We start from the raw sequence: 10,867 nt of genomic DNA, 5'->3' as shown, positions 1-10,867 counted from the left end.
AGCAATAAGGCCTGAGGAGGTGTGGTATATGGGGCTGTTCTTAGGCACGACGCATCGCGGTATGCCTGGACATAGCCCTTAGCCGTGGTATATTGGCCATATATCACAAACCCCGAGGTGCCTTATTGCTATTATAAACTGGTTACCAACGTAATTAGAGCAGTAAAAATAAATGTTTTGTCATACACATGGTATACGGTCTGATATACAACGGCTGTCAGCCAATCAGTGTTGAGGCCTCGAACCACCCAGTTTATATATATATATTAATAAAATATTAATAAAATAATTAAATGTATATAAAATAATTAAATGCACCAGGCTATTAGCCACTGGTGCTACTAGTCACATCATGTTGTACAATGCCCTTGCATAGTGAATCTCAAAATAATATATATATATAGTATTTTGAGATTTGGCCAGTGGTCCCCGGACCCCACTTCGAGAAATCTTGCCCTTTAACACCTTCCTGGTTGCATCAGCTGGGACTCAATGTTCAGTACACGTGTGAGGTCCGATATGATCTTTCTTGCCTGTCTAATGATGGTCTCCTCAAAAATGTTATTGAGCGCTGAGGGACCTATTGAATGTAAATGTTACTAAGTCTCCTCTCTCCCTCTAGCCAAGTCAACTAATCAGAAACAACAGGTCTACGTGAACTTGTAAAAAAAAAAACACTAAAGGAATTGGTACGAGTGGCTACACTGTTCTCTTATAGGCCAACTGCGCTATCTCGCGGTGTTGGAACAGTTGTTTTACTGTGTGCCGGACAAGGGAGAAGCGCATAAATAGTTGCTGATGACATTACATCTATTAGGCAGATTGCTTAGTTCTATGTAGTAATACTTTGCAGACTACTGTATATATGTTGCTATGGTGGGAGATACCTTTCTCACACTTGTAATACATAAATTACTTGTTATGCTACAGGGAATTTAGCCTATAGCTACTATAGCGTTAACATTGAGTCATAGGCTGCTATAGGCTTAGCTTACTATTAGTATTTGCAAAGGCGTTATAGTGGCTGATATGAAAGAGGTTTTGTAGTATATATATGTATGGACATCACTTGGATGCGGCATGGGGGCGAACAACCGTTGATATACCCACTGGCAGCAGATTTTAGGTAAATGACTCGTCAAACATGTGTCTCTCCGCCCCCCAGCCATTCAAGTGCGACACTTGTCATTTGTCGCCTGAAGCAATAGGCAGTGCTAGCTAGTCTGTCATACATGACCCGAACTGTGGGATTTGGGACTTTACCATTATTTAGCCCRCCACATCAAAATGACTTGGAGACTTTTGGTCCTCGGTGGGGCATGCTTGCTTCTTCTGGGTGTGGGGGGTCAGTGCAAAGAGCAACGAAACCGGAGAACGGTGTCTTTCCATCAGACTCAGCAAGATGGGGACCAACGCCAAGTCCTCTCACGGCCAGAGAGGGATACCACAGCTTCTCCAAGACCCACTTTCACCGCTTGTAAACTCCCTCTCACACCATTAGAACACCGGGTGTTGGATCAAAATACACACGAGGTGAGAGCTATGTCAGTGCTGTTTTTGACGTGCTTTATCAATTACTATAGCATCAACACCGCAGTTTTCTTATGCAATTGCATAAATAAATGCAAATGTATCATAATATGTCATCATGATGATTAATGCTTGCTTTATTAATGATTTTGTGTGTGATAGTTTTGAGGGTAGGGCTACTTGGGTTGTCATAAGGTCCATCAGCTCTGAAGGTGTGGTGTTATGGGTGTATGTGACGAAAAAGATTAAGTTGAGTCTCACTCGCTCTCTTTCTCAATTCAATTCAATTTGCTTTATTGGCATGACGTGATAATGTGCCAAAGCTTTCTTTGGAGATTTACAATATTTACATAATTAATAATAATCAATATTGTCAACTGGACAACAGTAACAAAAATAACCAAGGGTAAAAATAACCATGCATTGAATAATAACAATAAGCATAGAGGACATGTGCAGGTTGTGGTCTGTCAGACACTGTCCCTCATCTTATGTCTCTCTCTTCTCTCTCTCTCTCTCTCTCTCTCTCCTCTCTCTCTCTCTCTCTCTCTCTCTGTGCTCTCTCTCTCATCTCTCTCTCCTCTCTCTCTCTCTCTCTCTCTCTCTCTCTCTCTCTCTCTCTCTCTCTCTCTCTCTCTCTCTGTCTCTGTCTCTCTCTTTGTCTCTCTCTTTGTCTCTGTCTCTCTCTCTATCTATCTTTCACTCTCCTCTTCTCTCTCTCTCTCTCTCTCTCTCTCTCTCTCTCTCTCTCTCTCTCTCTCTCTTTCTCTCTCTCCCTTCAGACAGGGTTTCATGGTGACGATGGCTCCAGTTTTACTGTCACATGGGTTGGAGACGGGACAGGAGTACGTATGGTCGTCACTTAATGGATGATGGATGTAGCATCATTGTCATCATCACTCATTGGGTGCATCTGAAAGGGGTGCAGCTCAGTATGCTGGAGTAGCTTCCTCCCCTCGTTTCCTCTCTTTCACCTGCGGTAACCAGACAGTGAGGAAACATGATAGATGCCTACAGGGAATTTGCTTTCACCTGTCCAGTTCTCTCACATCGATGCAGATGAAGGAAAGGAAAGGGGACGAGGATAGAGGAAACCTTTTAAACCTTTGACAACAGTTTTTTAATTTGGTTGATTGATTGATTGAGTGATTGGTTAATTGATTGATTTGTTGATTGAGTGATTAATTGATTGAGTGAGTGATTGAGTGGATAAATGGGAATTGCTAACTGTGCATAAACTCGTAATAGTACAGTTATGGTGAAGTTTAGTCAAGTGTTAATTTGTGTCCCACCAGGTAATCTTGGTGTTGTCTACAATCAGTGCTCCTCTAGATTCCTTCTTCGAGGGCGGTTCTTCACGATTGTACCGCAGGTTAGTGGATGGTGGCAATATGTCTGTCTGTCTGTTTGTGTCTCTAGATGAATTGAGCCAGTGTTCTGACATTTTGGCTTGTTATACTCCCCTCTCAGTGCAGACTATGGCAAGTCTTTCCATGATATTTCTCATCTCATCAACAACACCTTCATAAGGAAGGAATTTGGACTTCTGGCTGGACCAGGGAACTCTCAACAGGTAAGCTGCCTGATCACAAGTGTACATGCAGGAAAGCATTCTGGCTGATGACAGTCTGTGTGTGTGTCTGCATGTCTGTGTGTATGTGTGTGTGTTAGTGACTGTCTGGCGTGCTTGTGCAGACACGTCAGCCGTCTTGGTTCTTGCTGTCCAATCAGCTTGAGCCACCACAGCTCAGTTTCAACACTCCTCCACATGCCACTGTGGTCACGCTGCTCAGAACACTGGTGTGAAGACTAGACAGTGAGAACAACAAAACCACCAAACCCATTACTCCTAAACAACCACAACAGGGTGGTATCCATTAGGGCACAACGTAGCAAAACAATTTGCAATGGAAAATGTTCAGAAACAAAAGCAAGCACTTCTTATTGGACAAATTCAGGTCTGTTGCAGTTTGTTTTTGTCTGTTTGGCGTCTAATGAATACACCCCAGGATGAGGCCTCATAGTTTTATGTTGGGGGAGGTGATTTATATGAAGACAATAGAGAAGACAAGGGGAGGAAGCCAGTTTAGACTATTGAGATGCACGTTAAGGCAACCTCCCATCACCGATGGTGCTTGTTCTGATTGACAGGTGATTCTGACTGCAGACACACCGGTTTTGGACAACCCCGGTGGCGTCATCTTTACCTCAACTGATGCCGGAGTGTCGTTTAAGTCTGTTCAGCTGCCTTTTCACCCGGCCCAGCCAATCACCTTCCACTTCTTGAATCCCGAGTACTTAGTGGTCATCAGCATAGATGTGAGTAAATAAACAAACATGCTCTTTATCTCTTTGTGATCACACTCACCTCACACATACGTACCCAAACACACACACACACATACACACATACATAAAGGTGCCATATGTAAAAATCACTCTGCCATTTCCTGGTAGAAAAAATTATAATAGTTAACCTAATTTCAGTTTATGTGACAAAACAAACAAGTATAGTGTAGAGAATCATTGTACCATCTAAACCGCTGTGAAATATATTTTCCACAACCAAAAATATCATATTTTCAGCTGTTTGAAGCTGGTGTACAAAACCAAAAGTAAAAGACGCAAAAACTAAACTTAATAACAGGAAGCATAGAAATAGCACAGATAAAACAGATCTACCGCTTCTTAGACTTGCTTTCAATGAGAATTACCGATCTATAACTCACATTTCTATGGGAATTTGGTCGGGTCATATTCCAGCATTAAATACACATTCTCCTATGCTTTTCTCACTTGCAGGGCGGCCTGTGGCTTTCTCTGGACTTTGGGGCTGTGTGGACAAAGGTTCATGAAGGAACACAATCTTTCATGTGGTGAGAACAAACGGGGCACACACACATACACACACACACACACACACCACAAAGCTCAGTTTGATCAGCCGTGCCCAGACAAAGAGAGGAGGTGTGTCGTGTTCAATCTAAATACTGACTTCAATACATCAGTGTAGTAAACCCACAGAGCTCATAAAGCACACACGTCTACAGTCTGTTGTCTGTTGTTTGACTGAATTGGAATGTTTAGCCCAGGTCTGGTGGCAACTATTGTGTGTTTGGTAGGCGTGAGAAGCTCCTATTTGTTAAGTCACTAAAGGCACATTTTCACTTAGTCATGCATTGATATCAATCAATGGGAGACTTAAGTGAAAATTACTTGAGTGTAAGTTATAGGATTTGCCCCTATGTAATAAAAAGTAACAACATGTAATAAATATGATTATTAACTGGGTCTCTCTCTCTCTCCTTATTTTGCCAGGGGCTCCGGCATCACTCTCTTCTTCAGCTTCAGTCCCAAAGGAACAGGTGAGAGCAGGGTGGTATTCATTAGTACACACCGTAGCAAAACATTTTGAAACCAAAAAAATAGCGACAAGTTCGTTTTCTTCTGTTTGGGCGCTGGTCTAGTAATGTGTTGTGTCGTTAGTGGAGGCAGACAGAAGAGGAGAGCTGTTCCTGAAGAGGACAGAAGAACCTGGGGAAAGACGTTCACCACCGTGGCACACAGCATCTTCTCCTTCGGCTATGTAGGAGCTTCCTCTTCACCTCAGTCATAGAGACACTGGTGAGACACACACACTGATGCAACCAAACACACACACACACACACACAGACACACACACACACACACACCACACCCACACACACACACACACACACACACACCACACACACACAACACACACACACACCGCAAGCATGCATACTCATGCAAGCAAGCGTACACATACATGCACACACACACACACAAACACACACGGGTATCAACATTTAAGCTGACATATACAATAATTTACACTCTGTGTTTATTTCCACTCACTCTGCCTTTCATTGGTCCAGTTCTACACCAACATTGTGGTTCTTACTTGGTTAGATCTGTGTTGTGACTAAGTGATTCTCTCCCAGGGAGCCTTGGTTAGATCTGTGTTGTGACTAAGTGATTCTCTTCCAGGGAGCCTTGGTTAGATCTGTTGTGACTAAGTGATTCTCTCCTAGGGAGCCCACGTGTCATATGTGTCCTCAGACCAAGGGGACCACTTCAACAAGGCCCAGTACCCTCCGCCTCCACTGAGCAGGTAGGACAGCTCCTGTCTGTCTGTCTGTCTGTCTGTCTGTCTGTCTGTCTGTCCATTATGTCCCTCTGTACCCCACTATGTCCCCTCAGTCCTCACTTCATCTATTGTCCCTGTCTATGGTTGTTATGGTAACCGTCATTACCGCCACACGGGTAATAGAGTAATGACGGCAGTACAAATACCACGTGACCGTTTAGTCACGGTAATTAGGCTTCTCCAAGCTCTGATGCTGCTGATGGTCATTAGTAGCCTACAAAAATTGCTACCTGCCTGGTACTAGCACTCTATTGTCCATCTAATCACTCTGACATCAATGCAAATGTAATCAAAAATCAAATCAAACACTTCACGAGGGCCCATGAGTTCATGTTGAGCAACATTTCTATAGGCTATGCAATTGTGTGAGAAAACAGAGTTTTGATGGCCTAATATTAAGCACATTGCTTTGCTTTACAACAGGAGTATAGCCTACCTGACTGGCATGAAAATGAACCATGGGAAAAGCGTCTTCTATTTAAGTATTTCCCCATGCCTCTGTTCTGAGACAGGTGCATGATAATGGCCCATTCTAAATCAAACCTAATTTCAGACATATTATTTAGTATGTAAAGACAACATTAAATTATGAATAGTCTGATGGGTGACAATATAAGCCTATCACTTGTGAATGATATATGATCAGTTGTGAATGATGCCCAGCTTGTGCAGTAAGTAAGGGAAGAAACAGTGCATGCCTTTTTTTGCGACTTTTTCAAATCATAGTCACACACCTCATGTAGCCTAGCCCATAGGCCTATATGTTTTGATAATGTTTGTATCACAACTAAAGTAGCCAAATAACTTCCTAAAATTAGGCATATTAATCCGCTCTGTAACTGGTATAGAGCCAAACTGGCATATATAAGCTGCACGTGAGTTTCAAGTTTGCGGAAGATAATTTTCACCATAAAAATGCACCTTTATAATACAGCATTGTATGCATAATCACATTTGCCGTCACTTTCAAGGACAGTTTTCTCGCTAATTGATTGCATTTTGGAACGTTCGCACTTATAGCCTACTGCCGTGTGCGCATTGCTGCGCTTATAATGTGAAGAAATAGCCGAATAGTTTATCAACATTTTAAGCTAAACGTTCTGATCTGTTACCACCATTGCTTTTAAACGTATTTTTGATGCGAGTGGCACGGGGACAAAGACCAAAACAAACACGTATACAAAAACACAGGAATGTAACCCAAACAAAAGAGCGAGGTAAAACCTCTAAGAAATACACAGGGCGAGACCCGTAATAACAAATGCACAACATAACATGGGACGAGACCCGTAATAACAAGTGCACAATACACACAGCACGAAAGCCGAAATAAGGCATAGGTACTCACAGACCAACGGCCATGGGAACAATAACCCACAAGACAAAGGTGAACAGAGGACACATATATACAATTACTAATCAGGGGAATTGGAATCAGGTGTGCGTAATGAGACAGTTTAATGACGCCTAGAGGCCGGTGACGTAGACCTCCGGAATTGGTACACGGAAGGGCAGCAGTACCGGGGAATCCGTGACATATGGGGGATAGTAGATTGACATAGGCTATTGTTCTGCTGTTCGTTAGGCCCACTCATCTTATTGGCTGATGAAAAGTAGTGGACAGTTCTAACATCTTCAATATGGGCCTGGGAATTCGGAGTTGCGTCCCCCGATGTGTCTGTCTTCATTCACTTGTATCCTACTTCTTAGCTGAAATGCCTGTGAGAAGGATGCGATCACGTGACGGGCATTGGATATTAAAAATGTAGATATCTGAGAGAACCATGTGAGTGAGAGGTGCTTCGGAGCACGGCAGCTGGGAGAGGGGAATTATAATAATAATTTTCAGCCAAATGGCCACTTTGGCCACAAAGGCATGGATTTTTGGGGGGGGCATTACGTCCACACAAGGGGGATGCCGCCGGGAAATTTGAGGCCTGGTGAGAAAACTATCAAGTGCTTGTCAAATTGTGAATGAGAGACTGATGAAGTGTGTGTAGCTTGAACAAGAAACAAATAAGAGCTCATGCCTTTCATGCAACTATTTTTTTGATCAATATTAGAGTCGCATCATACAGCCTTAGAATGTATAAAAATCTGAACATATAGCCCAACGTTTGTGTCACAACTAAAGTTGCATAAATAACTCTAAATTAAGAATATAGGAGGACCAGTTTCTTTGTTAACTGCTCAACACAGAATAGCCGCATGTGCGCACTTCCTTTGATATCGTTTGGAGAAAAGATCCTTTCTATTTTATGAATCTATGTTCGATTGTATTCTTCATACTATAAAATAATACAATTAATAACGTTCATTAACCGTGAGACCGGCAGTTATTTGCTTGACAATCACCGGCTGGCATAATTTCATGACCGCCACAATCCTACCCTTGTCCATCTCTCCTTTTCCTCTGTACTGTTGTCTTCCTGTCCCTGTCTTCTCCTGTCTCTCTGTTCCCCCTCTCGCTCTGTCTCTGTCCCTCTATCTGTCCCTCTGTCATAAATTCATTTTAAAATATCTCAAAATTCCAGATCAGGGTGACAGCATTTCGTCAAGTACACGGTAAAGAATCTGTCACAACAATTGACAAGACATAGTACAGATTAAAAACCACATTGTGACAAAGTAACTACAAGATACAGTAACTGTCACTAAGGGTCTGGTCTAGAAGTTCTTGAAAGAGGAAGTAGGGGTTTGAAAGACGTTTGGTCATATCAGGAGGAGACCGTTTGGCAACTTTCCATTACAACACATAACGTAACGACAGATGCACACACCTGGTCTAGCCACAGACAAAGACACACACACATACCACCCCCTGCTCTCCTCTCTCTCCCTCAACTCCCTCCCAAACTGTATCTTGCTGACGAGACAGAAACAAAGATATTCTCTCACGTTAACGGCTTAGAAATGGGAGAACACACACACACACACACACACAACACACACACACACACACACGCAAGCATGCATACTCATGTAAGCAACTAATTGGGGGAGGCATTACAATAACGCAAACAGTTGCACACATGTGTTAATGATTCATATTCTCACCTGTATACATGTGTGTGTGTTTCCAGTTCTACTCGGTTCTGGATGGGGATGAGGACATGATCTTCATGCATGTGGACAATCCAGGAGGTACTGTAGAGGAAAGGAGTGAACGTCATCGCAACTCACTCAAACACACACATCTTACACACACTCTGTCACACGCATACACTCTAGTCTCTGTTACTATCTCAATTTCTCTCCCTCTCTCTCTTTCACACATTCTAACTCACACACTCACACATGCTTTTCAAGTACAGACAAAGGACATATGAGCCACATGGATCCGTCTTTAGATTAAACATGAAAGTTTACTCATGTATTTTGCTCAGCACCGATCGTGTCTGAAACTGTACATCTCATCTAGATCTATGGCTGTCTAAGCCTGCTAACCCTTATATGTCTGTTTCAGTTCTACTAACCCTGATATGTCTGTCTCAGTTCTACTAACCCTGATATGTCTGGACGTGAGACAGACAATATCGGTTAGTAGGAACTGAGACAGACATACTCAGAGTTAGTAGGACTGAGACAGACATATCAGGTTTAGTAGGACTGAGAACAGACATATCAGGTTAGTAGACTGAGACAGACATATCAGAGTTAGTAGGACTGAGACAGACATATCAGGGTTAGTAGGACTGAGACGACATATCAGAGTAGTAGGACTGAGACAGACATATCAGGGTTAGTAGACTGAGACAGACATATCAGGTTAGTAGGACTGAGACAGACATATCAGGGTTAGTAGGACTGAGCAGACATATCAGGTTAGAGTTAGTAGGACTGAGACAGACATATCAGGGTTAATAGAACTGAGACAGACATATCAGGGTTAGTAGAACTGAGACAGACATATCAGGGTTAGTAGAACTGAGACAGACATATCAGGGTTAGTAGAACTGAGACAGACATATCAGGGTTAGTTAGTAGAACTGAAGACAGACATATCAGGGTTAGTAGAACTGAGACAGACATATCAGGGTTAATAGAACTGAGACAGACATATCAGGGTTAGTTAATGAACTGAGACAGACATATCAGGGTTAGTAGGACTGAGACAGACTATCAGGGTTAGTAGAACTGAGACAGACATATCAGGGTTATAGAACTGAGACAGACATATCAGGGTTAGTAGAACTGAGACAGACATATCAGGGTTTAAGAACTGAGACAGACATATCAGGGTTAGTAGGACTGAGACAGACATATCAGGGTTAATAGAACTGAGACAGACATATCAGGGTTAGAGTTAGTAGGACTGAGACAGACATCAGGGTTAATAGAACTGAGACAGACATATCAGGGTAGTAAGAACTGAGACAGACATATCAGGGTTAGTAGGACTAAAGACAGACATATCAGGGTTAGTAGGACTGAGACAGACATATCTGGGTTAGAGTTAGTAGAACTGAGACAGACATATCAGGGTTAGTAGGACTGAGACAGACATATCAGGGTTAGTAGACTGAGACAGACATATCAGGGTTAGTAGAACTGAGACAGACATATCAGGGTTACATGGAACTGAGCAGACATATCAGGGTTAGTAGAACTGAGACAGACATATCAGGGTAGATAGAACTGAGACAGACATATCAGGGTTAGTGACTGAGACAGACATATCAGGGTTAGATAGACTGAGACAGACATATCAGGGTAGAGTTAGTAGAGACTGAGACAGACATATCAGGGTTAATAGAACATGAGACAGACATATCAGGGTTAGTAGAACTGAGACAGACATATCAGGGTTAGTAAGGACTAAGACAGAACATATCAGGGTTAGTAGACTGAGACAGACATACTGGTAGGTTAGTAGAACTGAGACAGACATATCAGGTTAGAGTAGACTGAGACAGACATATCAGGGTTAGTAAACTGAAGACAGACATATCAGGTTTAGTAGGACTAAGACAGACATATCAGGGTTAGTAAGAACAGAGACAGACATATCAGGGTTAATAGAACTGAGACAGACATATCAGGGTTAGTAGAACTGAGACAGACATATCAGGGTTAGTAGGAACTAAGACAGACATATCAGGGTTAGTAGAGACTGGAGACAGACAGACAGACAGACAGAACGAGACAGACAGACAGACAGACAG

The 10,867-nt window shown here is 42.5% G+C and overlaps 1 pseudogene; it reads left to right on the top strand.

The window, feature by feature from the left end:
• Window positions 1-988: 988 nt before the first annotated feature.
• LOC112070422 (sortilin-like) overlaps window positions 989-10,867 on the top strand; it is a 27,211-nt pseudogene continuing 17,332 nt past the window's right edge.

Source organism: Salvelinus sp. IW2-2015, unplaced genomic scaffold (assembly GCF_002910315.2).
Source record: "Salvelinus sp. IW2-2015 unplaced genomic scaffold, ASM291031v2 Un_scaffold1321, whole genome shotgun sequence".
Taxonomy (NCBI): domain Eukaryota; kingdom Metazoa; phylum Chordata; class Actinopteri; order Salmoniformes; family Salmonidae; genus Salvelinus; species Salvelinus sp. IW2-2015.
Note: the sequence above shows the minus strand (reverse complement) of the source record. Positions and strands in the feature narration are given on the sequence as shown.